The sequence below is a fragment of the Gossypium raimondii genome, chromosome 3 (assembly GCF_025698545.1).
Source record: "Gossypium raimondii isolate GPD5lz chromosome 3, ASM2569854v1, whole genome shotgun sequence".
NCBI classification, from domain to species: Eukaryota; Viridiplantae; Streptophyta; class Magnoliopsida; order Malvales; family Malvaceae; genus Gossypium; species Gossypium raimondii.
The window spans coordinates 12623586-12642381 of record NC_068567.1 but is presented as its reverse complement, the minus strand read 5'-3'; the positions used below and the strand labels follow the sequence as shown (position 1 = coordinate 12642381).

General features: G+C 30.3%; 1 long non-coding RNA gene across 1 annotated transcript; it reads left to right on the top strand.

The window, feature by feature from the left end:
* Positions 1 to 3953: 3953 nt before the first annotated feature.
* Positions 3954 to 5307, top strand: LOC105797217 (uncharacterized). The gene is made up of 3 exons (XR_008194668.1): positions 3954 to 4504; positions 4585 to 4661; positions 4771 to 5307. It is a non-coding gene; the product is annotated as an uncharacterized LOC105797217 (long non-coding RNA).
* Positions 5308 to 18796: the final 13489 nt, after the last annotated feature.

Sequence of the window (18796 nt, the reverse complement as noted above, 5' to 3'; positions counted from 1 at the left end):
AGATAAAATATTTGAAAACCTAATAAAATACTTATTTGAGAAATTCAATCAAATTTATATGCGTATAATAGGATTTAAAGTTAAACTAAATTACTTTATATCTATTATAGATCCTTTGATAAAAGAATGTTTATGTCTTAGAATTCGCATAAAAAATTCGAAATTAATGATTTAGCGAAGATATAGCAATCAGTTGGACTTCTATTAATGAATATACTAATGCAAAGAAAAGTAGAAATCAAAGAAATTAATAACAAAATTATTGAACTCTTTGAACCTAATAAAATCACTCTTGAAATACAACCAAAATTATTACATTTAAGAGATTTATCAATACCAAGAGACTAGATGATAGAAAGGATAAGTAGTACAAGTACTTATAAACCTGTAAGTACAATAGCATATATGTCATCCGGTGATAAATTATATTTTAAAAATACAACTATAACAAATACAAATGATAATTTGGCCCCAAATCCTCAAATAGAGGAAGATGATGAAAATCCAAGTAGAAGTTCTATATCTTCAGCACCAATAGGAATGAAAACAGTTTATATTCCTATTTTTTCCACGAACCAAGTAGAAATTTTGTATCTTTTAGAAATACTAGAATGGAAGAAATACAAACTTCTATAATAATTCAACAAATGAAACTTGGAACAAGTGATGTAATTACATTCTCAAATTTCCAGTCCAGAAATATTACACATATATTAAAATTACATTTCAATTTAGAGAATATAAAACTTATTCTTTACATGTTTTATTAGATAATTGGAGCTACAACTAGTAGTTGCGAGAAAGAATGTTATTCCTTTAGAAAATGAGAACCTATGAAACATCCAATAAAAGCCATAGGAATAGATGGTAATGAAACCATAATTCAATATAAAGCTAGAAATATACCAATCTACATAAATAATGTCGGTTTGTGATAACTAAAATATTATGCTTTCTAGCAATGCATGGAGATATATTATTAGGTAATAATTTTATATATCAACATTTACCATTTTCTATTGATAAAATTTAATTATGTTATCTATAGAAAAACTTCAGTAGAAATACCATTGGTAGAAAATCATAAATTTGTTTGTGATAAAAACTTTACACCACCAAGAAAAGAACAAATTAAATAACTTGAAACATGTCATTGGTTATTTAAAATATTAGAAAATAGTTTTAGTGCAGAACCATTAAAATTATGGCAAAATAGCTCTAGATATTGTGAAATTAAATTAAAAAATTTCAATAAAATTATTAGAGTTAAACCAATGATCTAGACCAAACAAGATATAGATGAATTTGATATACAAATTAAAGAATTATTAAAAAATATTAGATTTCAAGAGGTGGGATTGTTTATTTTCTCGGTTGAAACACTGAAGTTTCTAGAGCGTCCTCTTTCTTTTGCTAGGTTGGGCTCGTTCGTTTGGGCCTCTCTTTTGTCTTTCTTCTTATATTTTTCTAAAACTTGTGTTGTTTTATTTTGGGTTGTTTTGGAATAAAAATCCTAATTTTCCATTTTCCAACGTGAGAGAACTTTGTAAAGTAAAAAAAATATGAAATTTGAATGGCGTTCAGATTTTTCAAGTTACATACTTAAAAAAATAATTTGTTTCACTATATTTCTCTATTATTATTTTCCCATTTCAAGGTGTCCATAATCGCACACTTTTCAATTTTCTAAGTTTTATATTGTTATTTTTTTAATAAAAAGTAATTTAAACTTTTCTTTTTCATATTTCTTTTCTTATTTCTTCAAAAAAAAAAATTCAGTTTTTTATTGTGTTTAGCTTTTTTTTCCTGAGTTTTTCAATCCATTGATGGTGGCACTGGCAAGCCAAGAAGACAAGAACCACCTATGAAGCAAGCATCGGTCACGAGATTCCTCATTTATTTTTTTATTTATTCTTTTTTTCTATTTCAATTGTTTCTTTTCAATTTTTTATATTTCACCTTTATTTAAAATTTCCATTGATGCCACCTGACAAACCGACAGTACCCATTAAAAAAAAATATATTTTCTAACATGAATACTCGTTTTTTCACAGGTATTTTGAAAAATACATATTAATGTGTTTTTTTTAAAAAGAAATTGATCATTGGGTCATCATGGGGGGGGGGGGAGATGCTGCGGATACACCGACGACTACGACGTATTTTTTTTAAAGAAATTGATCATTGGGTCATTTTCGTATTTATTTTTTTGGATTATTTTCGTAATTAATTCATTAATTAATTAATTTGGATTATTTAAAAAAGCCAATAAATGTTAAGCTTCAATTTTATTGTGAATAAAATAGAAACAAATTAAGGTGAAGAGAACCGAATATGTGAAAATAGTTGTATGCCTATAAAATCAACATATTAAAATTAATATTGGTATTGGTTATAATAATTAAATAAAAATTATAAAAGAATATTGTGAATTTTATTGTGGAAAACATTTGATGTCTTATTTGGTTGTACATTGCATATAAATCATATAGATTGAGACGTGATAATACAATTGAATAAATGTGTTTGTATTTAAAAAAGAAAAGAAAGAGAGAGAGCATTTTACAAATAAAATCAATTTTTAACAGAGAAAACCAAAGAGGATTGAGGTTGATATTTTACATGCAGATAAAAGATGAATGTCTAATGTATGGGTAAAAGATGAATAAATAAAAATATTACTACTGTACGACGTCTAAGAAAATTCAATTAAGATCAATGTTGACTTTGTGCTAAGAAGTTGAGGAAAGAATTGAAGCAATAACGATAATGTGTTTTGGTATTGATTTTCAGGTATATCTTGGTTGAAGGAGTTGTGCACAGGATGATTATGTAGTATATAATTGAATTATTTTTATTTGTGGACTGTGACCCATATCTTGAATAAAACAAATTTGATGTTGTGATGAGGAAGACTCGAAATGTGTTTTTTTTCCTTGTTAAACTCTGTTATCTTTCCCAGTCTAACTCTTATTATTCTAGAGATATTTTAGTCATGTATTCACATGAATTTGAGCCTATAAGTAGGGTTTTTAGCAACCGCAGAGAGATTGATTCAACAACACAATTAAGAGAGTTTTGTGGAAATTTCGGGAGAACTTTGTATTTTGGGTTCGGCTTTTTATTTTTGTTTTGTTTCTCTATCTTGTACTCCTCTTTCGGTTATTTTCCGTTTTAGTGAATTTTTTTTTTGCCATGATTGTTTTTTCTCTTTAGAGGAATTTTTTCACATAAATATTTGTATCTAATTTTCTCTATTTATTCTTGTTCATTGCTTAATTCTGGTTTATCCCAAAATTATATTTGTTTAAAATATATATACCAAATTTTAATCTGTCTAAATTAAAAAGTAACTTCTGGTAATTGCATAAAAGATTCTTTTTATCTCATGTAAGTTATAATAAAAGGAAAACGTGTGTAGTATCTTTAGAAAGGTGATGTTTCATAAAATCTATCAAAACAATAATTTGTGATGCATAGCAACAATTTAAGTGAAAATTTCCTTTTATGAAACGTTTTAATTTATTAAAAAATTGCGTTCTTCATTTTCTTTGGTAATTTTATGTTTTTTTATCTCTTTTGAGCTATAATATTTGGGCTTAAAATAGGATTATGAATTTTAACTTTTCAATCCAAAAGAAGTTAAGAAATTATGTAATTCGCTAATCATATTTCTAAATTCTCTAAAATAAATTAAAAGACATCATAAAATTTAACTTTCTTTGAAGTTAATAAAATTTTAAACCTTAAATTTTATCATGATACATTTTGTGTCACACCGATTTATATTTGTTTGTAATGTGTATTTAGAAATAAAATGAGTTATTAGTTTAATGATTAAATGTTAGTGAAATTGTCTTTGAAGCCCAAGTTTGAGTCCCCACTTTTGTTTTGTCTTTTTTATTATTATTATTTTCGGCACTATTTTGTTTTTAACCCTAATTGATGCCCTTAGGGTTTAAAAACCCTAATATTTAAACATCTTTTTCTCCTTTTGCTTTCACATTGCCTCCTTTCAACCCTAATACATTTTTTCTCTCTCTTGTATTTTCCTCTCAACTTTTTCTTTTCTCTTCTTCCTTGTGCCACAGTTCTCCTCTTAGCCTCCTTTTATCTTTCTTTTCTCTTCTTTCTTCTATTATTTGTGCCACCACTCTCTTCCCTTGCACTGCCGCTATCGCCGCACCTATTCTCCTTTTCACCACCATCGCCGCCACACCTTTTCCTTCCTTTTTCGCCATCGCTGCACCCCTTAACACCATTGCCTCCCTCCTTTCTTTTGCCAACTTCCTTGCCGCCGCTTGCCATCGCCTCTTTTTTCGCTACTATCGCGTTGTTGCCGTGTCGCCACCAATTTTTCTCATCTTCTCTTTTTCTTTCCATTTCTTTCATTATAGCCAGATCTCTGCTTTTTTTTTCCATTTTTGTTCTCCTATAGCCGAATCTCCTTTAACCGTCTAGATCTCCACTAATTGTTCGTTCTTGATCTGATTTTCGGTGAAGTGTAAGTGTTTTAGATCTCATTTTTTTCCTTCCCTGATCCAACGATACCAATCCTAATATGCATATAATTCTTTGTTTAAGGTATAGATCTGGGCACGTCTAATCAAATCTGATCTGTCAAAGTGTTTTTGGGTCAGATTTGTAAATCGGAGATAAGGGTAAGTAATCTTCTTTTGGTTAGTAATCATAATTATAGATCTTTTCCAGATCTAGCATAATCAAATCTAATATGGTGTGTTTTCTGTGATTTGTTCATTCAAAGTTCAGATCTGGACGAGATCTGACTACATATGTAGCAAAGGAGTGTTCCAGATTAGATATAGTGTTGTTTGGGATGTACAAATTAAGGTGTGAGTTCTAACCAAATAAATTTCCATAAGTATTGTCCATAAGTGTTTTATTTGCGTTTAGTAGTATCCATATAATCTATGCCTTAATTGTGACTAATCGAATGCATGAGTGCCTTTGGTGATTAGCCGAATGAGATTTAAGCCCTTTACTAGGGTTGGCTGAATGTAAGGGTTGGCTGAATGTAAGTGTCTCTGACTATGGCTTCTGCGTTGACTGAAATTGTGTATATTGTTATTATATTTTTTGTTCTAATTTGTATGTTTTATGATATTATGGCAGAATATCGTTGCCGATATTCTGATCACATGTTTACTGTTACCATTTTTCTGAGCGCATGATGAAAAGCATGTCCATTGTGTCTATTAAAACTGATTTCATGTTGAAGCATGCCTATTGTATTGATTATGATTTTGTTATGCCATAATGCATTGTATGGGGATTGGGATGATATGTAAGGAGGAAGTTCTGACAATTTATCTGCAATTTCGGTGGTTCATCCACATATTTCTGGCAGTCTATCTGCAATTCTAATGGTTTATCCACATATTTATGGTAGTTTATGTAATCTCCTCAACCCGGGCCAAAAGTTATGTTAGGATTTTGAAGGTCACATTAGTTATCAAAATGACCTAGGAAAAAAATTAGGCTTTCGAAAATTTTTATTTTCTTAAAGTAATGGCTTATTTTATGGAATAACAAAATGGGCTTACTTGAATTTATAAAATTATTAATTTATGTTGAATTTAACTAAGATCCAATTAAACAAAAGTTTTTATTAATTTTAGAAACATATTTAACTATTAATTTGTCATTCGAGTTTGAAAACCGGTTTTGCAATGGAAAGTCAATAGTTTATAATTTATTAATAAAACCATCATTCCTAAGTTTAAAAGATTAATTATTAGTTTGTTATTCAGTTATTTAATTTATCTAGTTTTGGTCACAATGCATGCAAATATCAAAATATCTCTGTAACAATACCCATGCCACAATTCATAAAATAAATTATTACAAACCTAAATACAATAAATTATTACACGGCTTGGAACACGGGCGTGTGGCTTGGCCGTGTGACCCAAGTTAGAGAGTTACACGGGCACGGACACGGGCTGGGACACGGCTGTGTGCCCCTACTTTGAATTTCCACACGGTTTAAGACACGGGCGTGTGTCTCAACCGTGTGAGTCACACGACCGTGTGACCCCTGCAGTTTGAATTTTTCTATCTTTACCCATGAAATTTGAAATGTTTTCAATTTAGTCCCGAATCATTTCTAAAGTGTGTCTAAGGCCTCGAGGGCTTGAATTAGGGATGATATTAATGTGTTTGAGTGGAATAAGATATGATTCATGAAGTGTTTTGAAATAAATGTTTTGATGATACGTTTTTACGGTAATGCTCCATAGCCCTATTTCGACGACGGGTACGGGTTAGAGGTGTTACAGTTATCGCGATTATCTCTATAAAATAGATTTGAAGGAATTTAGAAACATTGATACAAAGGAAATATTGAGATTCCTAACAAAAGGGAAAGAGATGTGGACATATCGAACAGGGATAGTAATACCTGAAACATTAAATCAGGAGCTAATGACACCAAAAGCTAATATGTTGATTAAATTCGTATGTTCAAGAATATGGCCTATAACAGAGATTTCTGAGATTAGTCCAAGTGATCATAACTTATGGAACCTTCAAAAATAACAAATATGTATTGCAACAAGGATATATAAGAAAATGGTTGATTGTACGAGGAATTTAGGAAAGAGAATATTTTTCCCTCATCTAATTATAGAATTATATAAAGGGCTAGAGTACTCATTTAACGGATGGATAAAACCATGAATCCCCCAAGGAAATTACTCGGTGATGATTTATTCAAGCAATTTGTTCTTCTACAGACGAAACAAAAATAACAAATGAGTAAGTACCCATTAATAAGAGCTAGAGCGATCACGATCAATTAGGTAACTTCTTTCCTTGTCTTTTTATGGGCTACACATTGGGGACAACATGTCAACTAAAGTGTGGGGAGGTAACATAGGAAATTCATTTTTAAATTTTTCTTGTCTTTTGAGTGCTTGAGCTTGTAGAAACATAAGTGATTGGTTAGGAGCATGTACATAGGTTGCTTGTGTTTATGAATAAATTTGGTATGATGATAGGTGATTTTAAATTTTTTATTATTAGATACTAACAGTATGTTTGGTTGGGTGTATTGGCATAGCCAATACACCCCTAATCGGTGGGCCCCACTTAAGCCCCCTTTATTCCCTTGTTTGGTTCATGGTAATGCTATTACGGGTGTAATACATTCCTGACCTAATCGGTGAAATCCATCGATTTGTAATACATCCCCAAAGCTCAGTTTAGGTGCTGCTTCGTTTACCCTCCCTGTTTTACCCTCCCGATTGGCTTCCCCATTGCGTCTCCTCTTCCTTCCTTCTACCTTCTGCCGATTTGCTCAAGTTTCAACCGATTTGCTCCCTTTGTCTCTCAACCTTTTCTTTTCTTTTTCTTTACAACCAGTCAATGTCAGCTCGTCCATCTACCGCTTCGACAAAGAACAGAAGTGGAACAGTGAATTTTGTTTTTTAATTTCATTTTCCCCTTCTGAATTAGATTTTAGATTAAAACCTCGAAAACTTCAAGGATTTGATTTTAAATTCGAGATCATTCAATGGCTGCCCCTTTTCTTTCTACTCTTTTTCAACCCTACGTTTATCAGGTAATATTTCCTTTTTTTCGCAAAACTCTTTTTACTCTTGTATCGGTTTTCTGTTTGTTTCATGATAAATTTGAGGTAAAACTAAGGAGACTCAACCTTGTTTCTTTGCAACTGGCTTGCATTTTAATGGAATTTAGGTTATGTTATGCCATTTGATCTGTTATGTTTAACTCGCATCGTTGAGAAATAATGATTGGGGTTCCCTTAAATAGACTTGACTTTGATTTCACTGTTGAAGTTGATCCGTTTGTAATAAATTTTTATATCACGTTGTTTATTCCTAAGACTTCAGTGATCAAACTGTGAGAGTAGCTAGTATAAGTGTTGAATTCAGTGAACAACAAATATTTTGTTAGCTTTAGTGGAAATTAGAATGTTAATCTTGTGTAGTCTAAATGCCTCAAAGATGTGTGTAAATGCATCTTATATATATATATATATATCCATAATAGTCTCTTTTTGGTATAAAGTCATGTAGAGTCAAGAAGATGTTGTGATCCCATTTCAAATATTGGGTGGTGAGGCTCAAATACTTGGTACTTCCATGTTCCAAGCTTTTATCTAGAATATTTCATTGAATTTATGCCTATGAGACCCCATGTCTAGGTTTTGAAACCTTTACTTATTTCAATCTTGGTATCGGTTCTTTCTTTTAGAAGATAATGTTGAAGCCTCAAGAAGAGGTTATCGCGAAACCTGGTAGGTGGTTGCTTTGCTCTCTGTTATATTCCTTAGTTTTGTTACTGCTACTCTAGTTTTATGCTTTATAGTTCAAGATCAGCAGCAGCAAAGCAACTGAAATGGAGATGGTTGTTCAGTTACAATTTTTGCTGTGTATTCAAGTCTTGCTTGCTGCTTTCTTTTCATTTCTTTTTGCTTCGATTTTTCATTGGTTTTTCTTTGCAAATCTGTTGATACTTGCTGCCAAATTTCCAACATAGAGTAACAAAAAGGTTCTGCTTTGGATTTCATAAAAGTATCCATAGGAGGACATGGTGGGCACCCAAATTTAGATATTAAGATTCATACTTTAATTCTTTTTTGACAGTTGACTTGTTATTGCTTGGTTTTAATTCATAGGATCAGTGATGGACATCATTCAGCTTCATTGTTTAGTTTCTGGCTCATGACATAGGCAGAGTAAGTAGAGATTTGATCATCTTGTATCTCTACACTCACTGCATTTTCATTCAATGGTATATTGACTCATTGATATATATTTCATGTTTCGTTTAAAAGCTAGTGATTGATCACCGATTTCGATTTTTATTAATGTTAATCGAAAGATTGTTTTTTCTTATAACTTAGGCTTTTATGTTGATGTAAGACTAGGTGGTTGGTATTTTCGTGCATTGTCTTTTAGAATTATATAACTTTCGTCTCTAGTGATCTCAATGTCAAGGTTGTGACCAATGCAAGACAAAATTTATCTAACATTATAGATGTGCTTTTCAAAGGATGTGGTTTAATGAATTGTAGTATAAGTAAGCCAAAACCTAGAGTTTAAGCTTTGACTTTAGAAATTTGCTACTATCGGGAACGAAGACAACAAAGAGTGTAGAGGAATAAATGGCGATCTTTGCAAAGACCATTATACTGAAAACGAGGAACAAGTAAGCTTTTAATTTCTTCTCTTGAATGCTTGCTTTATATTGTAGTTGAACTAAGATCTTGAGGCGATCGCAACTTGTCAACAAATATGCCTTCTTGTTTTTGGTGCTTTAGAGGAAGCATGTGCTCTTGGCAATTTAGCCTTCCGGAGAGGTAAATTACTTTTGATTCATTGTGATTTTTTAGCAACCTTACCTCATGGCCTTCTTTTTCCGATTTATCCATGCATCATATAAATCCGAATTGGCGAGATTGCTTTTCCCTTAACTTGTGGAATGGACACATGAAGTTGGAGGTTATTTTCAATGGCAACTTTGGACAGTATTCGTTTTCCTGCTAGATTGGTGAGCTATTTTGTTTCAAGTGAAGAATTGGTTTCATGGAAGGCCAACTGGAGTTGAGAGCAGGGTGAAAGAGATATTGTATCGGCTTGAATTTCTTCTATTGAATTCTTGCTTTATATTTTTAGTTGAAGTGAGATATTGAGGCAGTACTTCCATTTAATTCAGAATTGTTGTAAATTCAATCGAGTTGTTGATGATAATTCGATATGGTTATGTTTTTATTTTATTTTTTAGAGTTCAATTCTTACTCACTTATGGGATAGGAGAGAATCAATTTTATGAAATTATATTTAATATTAATTATTTTAAATTATATAAATTCATATAAGAAAATTTATTATCAATAATTTTATGAAATTATATATTATTATTAAATTATATGTAATAATAATTATTTTAAATTATATATTTTAATTAAAATATATTTAATAATAATTATGTTAAATTATCTTTTATAGTATCATATATTATGATTTGAGTAAATTCATATTAGAATATTAATTATTAAGAATTTTATTAAATTATATATTTTAATTATAATATTTTTAATAATAATTATGTTAAATTATATTTTATAGTATCATATATTATGCTTTCAAGAAATTCATATAAGAATATTGATTATTAAGAATTTTATTAAATTATATATTTTAATTATAAAATATTTAATAATAATTATGTTTAAATATGATTAAATTATTTATTATTGATATTAATAATCTTATTAAAATTTAAATAACAATAACAATAATCATTTACCCAAACAAATTTATGGTAAGGGTATTCTAGTCATTTTAGTTTTTTCATTATGCTATTACACCTCTATTCCATTCAACCAAACACAAGATTACTATTACGCCTCTATTCCATTACATTCAACCAAACAATTGATTTGCTATTACGCCTCTATTCCATTACACCTCTAATCCATTACGCCTCTAATCCATTACGCCTCTATTCCATTACACCTCTAATCCATTACGCCTCTAATCCATTACGCCTCTATTCCAATACAGCGAACCAAACGTGGTGTAAGTTCTATATGTTACACTATAAATAGGCATTAAGTAATCAACTGTACCAAGTGATATAGAAAATACAAGGAAATGAGCATACTAGTACGAATGATAAATGGTTGAATTTGTATTTGTTTGGTTGATTAAATTTGTGCATGTTGAGATATTTAGGGATGATTTAAGGCATTGTTTGGAACACATCCAGAGCCAAAAAGCTTTACTATTTATATTTCACCTTTAGTAACAATTTTTGAGCCTATTGACACTTCTTGATAAACCCCATTACAAGCCTTGAGCTTGAAAACGTTAATTTGTATTTGCCTTTTTTCTTTGGTCCTACACTGCACGATTATAGACGTCTAGTCATACATATTTAGGGTTAAATAGATACATTACGGTGGATTTTGTAAAAATAGAGTGAAAAAGGAAATATTAGTGTGATATGGGAACTATATGTTAGTTTGAAAGTGCAAAACAAGAGAAAAATGCAAAAAGAAAATCAATACGAGTAGGATAAGTACCTGAAAAGCTAAAAAGCATTATTGAGTGAGAAAAAAAATTTAAAAAAAAGAGAAAAGTCATAAATTTACAAAAATAGAAAAACTTGTTCTTGAGTGCATAGAAACTCGTAGGCTAGCTCTAACTACTATGTCATGCTATGATTTCCTATGTGGAGAGATAATGAATGTAAGAGAATGAGAAATAAGGCATTGAGCAAGTAAAGGTCACTAAGGGAGAAGAATAGGGACCAATATGATGTGCCAAACTATTTTCGTGTTTGTAACCATTTTTTATGCTTACTATTTTTTTTTTTAATTTCATACTTGTCCTAAGCCTCAGAACGTTACAAGCCGAAAGGTCTTATGTGACCTAAAATATCCTTATACATGAATGGACATCGTACTAAACATATGCATAAATGATTATTTATATTATGCTCAGATAATCAAAGTACTTGTATGATCTGTTGATGGATTCCTACAGGTGAGTCCCTTAATACTTGTATACTTTGTAAAATACTGAACTTAGATGTTTGTGGTCAAAAGTGGTAAGTCAACTACTCATCATGTTAAGATTGTTTGTAAGTATGAAATGCCTAAGTCATATGCTCTGAAGTCAATACTTGTATCATGTTTGCTCAAGGGTCGTCATTTTATTATTTTTATTTATGTTACTTAAGGACACACAATGTAACAACCCTTACCCGAGACCGTTGCCGGAGTCGAGCATGAGGCATTACTTGACTTAACTTAAAAGTTCGGGGCATAAAAATTTACTTTTAAAAGTTATTTCACTGCTTATAATAAGACTGTCCACCTGCGCAACAATCACTAAATCAATTATAACTCGAGCTACGAAACTCAAAATTTAGATCCGTAAATTTTCCCTGAAACTAGACTCATATATATTTTTACCATAAATTTTTTATAATTTTAGGTTTAGCAAATTAGTACAGTTTATTAGTTAAAGTCTCCCCTGTTTCACTGATCAACTGTCCTAAACTCTCGTCACTAAAATTCAATTATCTCATTGTACAGACTTCATATAGTATTCTCACTTGTTTCTACAGAAAATAGGCTCAATAAGGAATCTATACATATAAATTACAATTCATAAATTTTTTTTAAAATTTTTAATGATTTTCCAAAGTCAGAACAGGGGATTCCGAAAACCACTTTGACCTTGTCTAACTAAAATACAAATATCTCAGAATACATAAATTTTTTGTCTACACTGTTATTTTTCTATGAAAATAGACTCAATAAGCTTTATTTATATATCTCATCCACCCTCTAATTCATTTTCTACTATCCTTGGTGATTTTTCAAAATCACGTCACTACTGCTGTCTCAAAACTGATTCACTGCCAATTTTTACTTTTTCATGATTTCTATGCATAATTTATCACCTAGACATTTATAACAACAAACACCTTCATACTTAGCCATTTTAATAACTATTCATCATCAAATATTTACATATCATATTTTGTTCATATCTTAAGAATATACAATCGAAATGACCAAGTCCCTATACATGCCATAGCTCAAAACATTTATTGTCTTAAAATACCGAGTTGTGGTGGTTGATAGTATGAACGCTCTCCGACGTCTTCAAGATCCTGACTATACTTGATAATACTATATGAAAGAAAAAGAAATAAAAGAAATAAGCATAAAGCTTAGTAAGTTTACAAGTAAATAAATAACAACATTTATCATAAAAAATTATATTCATAAATTTTTATTAAGCATTAAGATCTTTACTTTCTTCTTTACTTACTCTCTTACTCGTTTACTTACTTGCTTGCTTAACTTACTCATTCGTTGCTGAAATTTCTTTTCTCAACTGATAACTGAGATACTCTTAATCTTATTAACTCACCTGAACTTGTCTATTAGGCTTTTACCTGAACTTTCATGTAACATCGTCTATTTACTAGCCCGTTGAATCACTTGGAATACTAAGGATACTCGGGTCTCCTGTCTGAATATAACATGCCAAAGCTATGTCCCAGACATAGTCTTACATGGGATGTTTCTTGTACTGCCAATGTCATATCCCAGATATGGTCTTACATGGGAGTTCTCATATAGGTGCCCATGCCATGTCCCAGACATGGTCTTACGGGGGACCTCTCATCTTAGTGCCAACGCCATGTCCCAGGCATGGTCTTACATGGAACCTCTCATCTCGGTGCCAACGCCATGTCCCAAACATGGTCTTACATGAGACCTCTCATCTCGGTGCCAACGCCATGTCCCAAACATAGTCTTACATGGGACCTCTCATAATCTCAATGATGCCAATGCCATATCCCAGACATGGTCTTACATGGGATCTCTTTACCCAAATGTCATGACATTTGTATCCAATACATTCCTCATGTTTCAACGGGGCTTTTTAACACCGATTCTCTATCATCTCATACTTGAGTCAACATTAAATAAATTCATAAAATAAATGCATAATTTCTGGAAAATAAAAATATTAATAATAATTATTGAAATATTGTATTTATTTATTGTAAACTTACCTCGGTACAAAATATGATCAAATCTAGCACTTTAGTCCTCAACATTTTTCTTTCCCCGGTCTAACTCTGAATTTTGTTCTTCTTGATCTATAATATAAAATTTAGCTTATTTAATAATCACATTCATCAAAACAACCCTTAACTCGAACTTTGACAAAATTACATTTTTGACCCTAAACTTTTGCATATTTACACTTTTGTCCCAAAGCTCAGAAATTAAACTTCATCCCTTATTCTTATGTCTCATGACATGCTGAACATTTTTCCCTTCTATGGCAACATCAGATTCCCACTCTAACACTTATGAACATTAAGTATTTTTACCGATTATGTTATTTTACTCGTTTTCACTTAAAATCGACTAGCAAAAGTTGTTTAACATAATTTCTAGCTTCATATTCTACCATAAAACATCAAAATAAACATATTTCACCTATGGTTATTTTTCCAAATATGAACCCTAGGTTAAATTATTGCTAGAATAAGCTAAATTAAGCTACCGGGATTCTAAAAACGTAAAGAACATTAAAAATGGGGCTAGAACAAACCTACAATCGAGCTTGGAAGCTTGAAAAACCCTAGCCATGGTTTCCCGTTGTGAAATTCGGCCATGGGGTTGAAGATGGACAAAAATTGGCTTTTAATTTTGTTTTTAATTCATTTTAATAACTAAATGACCAAAATGCCCTTAATGAAAAACTTTGGAAACATGCCTAACCATGTCCATTTTTGTCTACCAACTTAACCAATGGTCTAATTACCATATAAGGACCTCCAATTTAAAATTTCATAACAATTGGACACCTCTAACATGTAGAACTCAACTTTTGCACTTTTTACAATTTAGTCATTTTGACTAAATTGAGTGCCCAAACGTCAAAATTTTCATGAAATCATTTTGTGAAATCGTAGACCATAAAAATATAAGAAAAATAAATTTTTCCTCATCGGATTTGTGGTCCCGAAACCACTGTTCCGACTAGGCCCAAAATTGAGATGCTACACACAATAACTTAAGTGTAGGGGAGTTTGATCTGTCGTAATTCAGTGTAGTAGATTAAACTAGTTTTCGCACTTAAGGAGCCTGAATACAAGCATTTTCATTATATTTTAGTTAATTTTTTTTAGTTTTACTTATTTCTAATAAAATGTGTGAATTGAGTCTTTCATTAACCTTAAAGGTTGAATGAGCTCTAAGGGAGAGTTAACGTACTTTGTGAGTTGCAGGAGACTATTAGAAGGCATTTTAGATTGATATTAGACATTATGTCACAACACGAGAGGCCCGATGTTGCAGCATAAAGAGAAGAATGGAGAAAGTATGAAACTGCCTTCGATGTCGTGACATAGACTGAGGATGTCACGACATACCCTTGAAGACATCCCCAAGGAGCATACTGACTTCTATGTTGCGACACAAGTCCTGGTGTGTCGCAACATCAACTCTAGGAAGAAAAGTAAACACAAAGCTGTGGCGTTTTGGTCTGCACAATTAAACTTAAAGCTCGGGAATAGCTACCTGAAGGCTATAAATAGGCTCCTTTGGCACATGTTATAAACACCATTCCATTAGCCTAGATTCTTTCTTTAGATTTAGTTTCGTTTTCTTTCTTTCATAAAGGTTTTCTAAAGTTTAGTTTATTTTTTCATTATTTTCCTTCAAGAGATTTGATTTGTAAAGATGATAAACTTCTGGGTATTCGTTTTATTATTTATATAAATCAAGTTTTTCTTAAACTCTACACTTCAATTCATTCACCATATTTTATTCTTCCATCTATTCCATGTTGTTTATGAAAACCATGAGGAACTAATCCTTGTAAGGGGGATTAGCGAATGAAGGCATGATCTATTAACTGTTTTGTAGGGTTACTCAATAGATAAGCTATTTAGGAAAGGAAGAGTGTGAAATAAATCCTAGGCCTGATAATCCTGGGAAGTCATCAAGGTGGGAATTAACCCAAAATTGGTATTGCCCATCCGTGAACACCTTCACCCCAAGTCAGTTTGGACTATAAGGTCAGAAGATAAGTAGTCCTTGTTGACTCGTTATGTTAGTGGAAGATCGGAAGATCCTGCTAGGGTAGCGACTAGTTGGTTGACGAGGAACCCGAAACGACAGTTGATTGAGATTGCCGAAGCAAGCTAATCACTCATCATCAGATTTGATTCCTTCTATGTTTTCTATCTCTTGAAATTTAGTTTTCTTTTATGTTATTTTATTATTATTAAGTAATATAAAAATCCCAAAAATCTTTTATTTACGTTTTTGTACTACAACTTGATTAAAGTATTAATTAGATCTTTTAGCGTGTAGGTTAAAATTGATCTAGCCTTCGCCTCCATTGGATATGATCCTTGGAGTACTCACCTATTTCATTGTAACACTATATTAGAAGTCGACCCGTATACTTGTGGATTGCGCCTTGTCTTTCTATATTTTATTGCAGTATTCACACTCTGGATGTTAGTACGTTGGGAGGCAGTCACATGTACCTAGGGACACTTAGCTAAATGTTTCAAATGGTTAAGTTTGTACATATTGTGACCATATGAAATATTTAGAGCTTATGCTTATATAAGAAAATGCAATATTTAGGGATTGTGTTTTGGTTATGGGTGAATGGTTGATCTAGAGTCCTAAGGTTAATGGTCATGCAATTGATAGGATTTCCGGTTGGTTTTAGTATTGTAAATGATTGAAGCTATAATAAGAAAAAACAACTATTCATGCCTGTTATCCAATATTTTAAAGTAACACAATATATTTATACATATGATCTGTTTCACTAATTTCACATTTTTATCATTCTTATAACTTTTCTTCCATTAACATTTCTATGTATTTCTCAATCATCTTGATATATTTTCAGTGAATAAATTATTTCATTCAGGATTTTATATATTTGAAAATTTCCATTATTTATTTTACATCAATAGATTATCACGAATTATTAGATTAATATTTTTCAAATTATAATAATGATGTAACCTTTTTTTCCGAACTATTAAAATGTTAAATTAGCAATTGACACACAATTAGAGGTAAAAAAAACAACTAAATTTTATATATTTAAACCATTCTGAAATCAAGAAAACGAAAATATTTGAACCGAAATTAAATGAGTCCACATCACATGGGATTTATAATTCCAATTACGAAATTTCTTTCTTATGCTTTTCACACTATGATGGAATAAACAAATAAAGGAAAAGAGATCAATTGATATGAAGACAGAAAAGAAAAACCAAATCTTAAAAGAAAATCTCGATATTCGACCCAAGTTGAAGCATAACTATGTTGGAGATATTTGTGCTATTTCTAGCATAGTATAATTTGATAATTCAAAAAAAAAAATTAGAAAGCGAAATGGTGAGATAAATATGTATCCTGTTTTATATTTTTTATGTTAATATTATAAATGTAACAAAAATGCATTAAAATTTTAAATTTGAAAATAATAAAAGTATTAAATAATAATTAAACAAGTAGTATATATCAAAGGATGACACATGTCATACACCCATTATTTTCTTTTACTTTTTCACATTTTATAAAAATGGTTAACTCTCAATTTTAGTTCCTCTAATATGTTTAAATTTGAGATTTAATCATTATACTTTAATTTCTAATATAACTTGTTCTATATATATTTATAATTTATTAGTTAGTTCAAATAGTTAATATCGTTAACTTTTCAATCAAAATGTTATGTAGTAATATATAATTTGAAAGTAGATTTTTAAATCCAAAAAATAGAGGGATAAAATTCTTGAAAATAAAAGTAAGAGGACTAAATTCTAAATATACAAAGTGTATAGAGACTTAAAGTCATGATTGTTTGAACCAGATTGGACTATCTGGGTATCGGTCAAGAGAGAGGCATCAAACCGATTGACCGACAAATCAATATGAATTACTTGAACCAGGCTAAAACCCGATTGAACTGCTTTTTTATTATTTTTTTAGTAATTTTTCAATTGAATTGTACAACCAATATCTAAGTGGTTTGACCACTATGAAAATCTTACTTGGAACATATTTTACTCTTTAAATATTTATTCTATAATCTAAATAAACAAATAATCAATTTAGTGCGAAATGCAAAAAAACGATACTAATTATTATATTATTTATATATTTATGAGCTGTTATGAAATTTATTGTACTAAAAATTTTAAAATTTGGGTTGCCATAGAATATGTGACCTCAGCCATCATCCAGGCAGATTCATTGAACAAAGAAATAGAAAAATACAATATTTAACTTTACTCCGTGGTACAAATTCCCCTGCAAGATTCACTATAATTTGCGAAATACATTGTAAATTAAAGAATATGTGTAAGACTAAGATTTTGTCTTACTACCATTAATTATTGTGCAACATAGGAAGTGGTTGGAAGATTGTGCAAGCTCGTGACCTGAGTAAGATTCAATTTCTTGATTGAATTGGAAACACCTTTCGAGTTTCAACAAATTAGATAATATAGTAGAAAATGTTTTTAAAAAATTCTATGTTTTAGATTAAGATTATTGCTTTAAAAATAGGAGTTTGTCCTTAAGTCCAGTAGATTTGATGTAATACAAAAGTTACCAATTTATTGGATTTAGATGTATTTATTTTTAGTTATATATTTGAATAATCATTAATTAAAATTTATTGAGTATAATTAATTTACCTCGGTTATTTGCTCTACTTTTTATATGAGGGTAAAGAATTTGGAGAATTAAGTGCATCTAAAATTGTTTATTTATTTTTAATTACTTAACCAATTGCGTCGAAAGAATTAGAATTTTTGAATGTAATTATTTATAATTATACGTATGTGACATATTTGAGTAACCATCATAAATGGTGAGTCCAATTAAATTGAGTGTAATTGGACTCCAATTATACTCTCAATTCTTTAAGGGAGGCTAAGAATTATGGTAATTATGCGAGTGATTGCAAGTAATTTCCAATTATTTTATATGATTTAAGTTTAAAAATTAATTTTATACAAATTTGTAAAAATTATATAATAAATTATTTAATTTTTAGGATATAGATTGTTTTAAAATATAATTTTATATTATTGTTGAATAAAACTACTTTACTATTTGGACACATCAAGTCCAAATATGTCGTGCATTTATTTTTACTAATAGCAAATTCAATTTATAAAGGCTATATTCTAATTTTTATATTAGTTTTACATGGACATG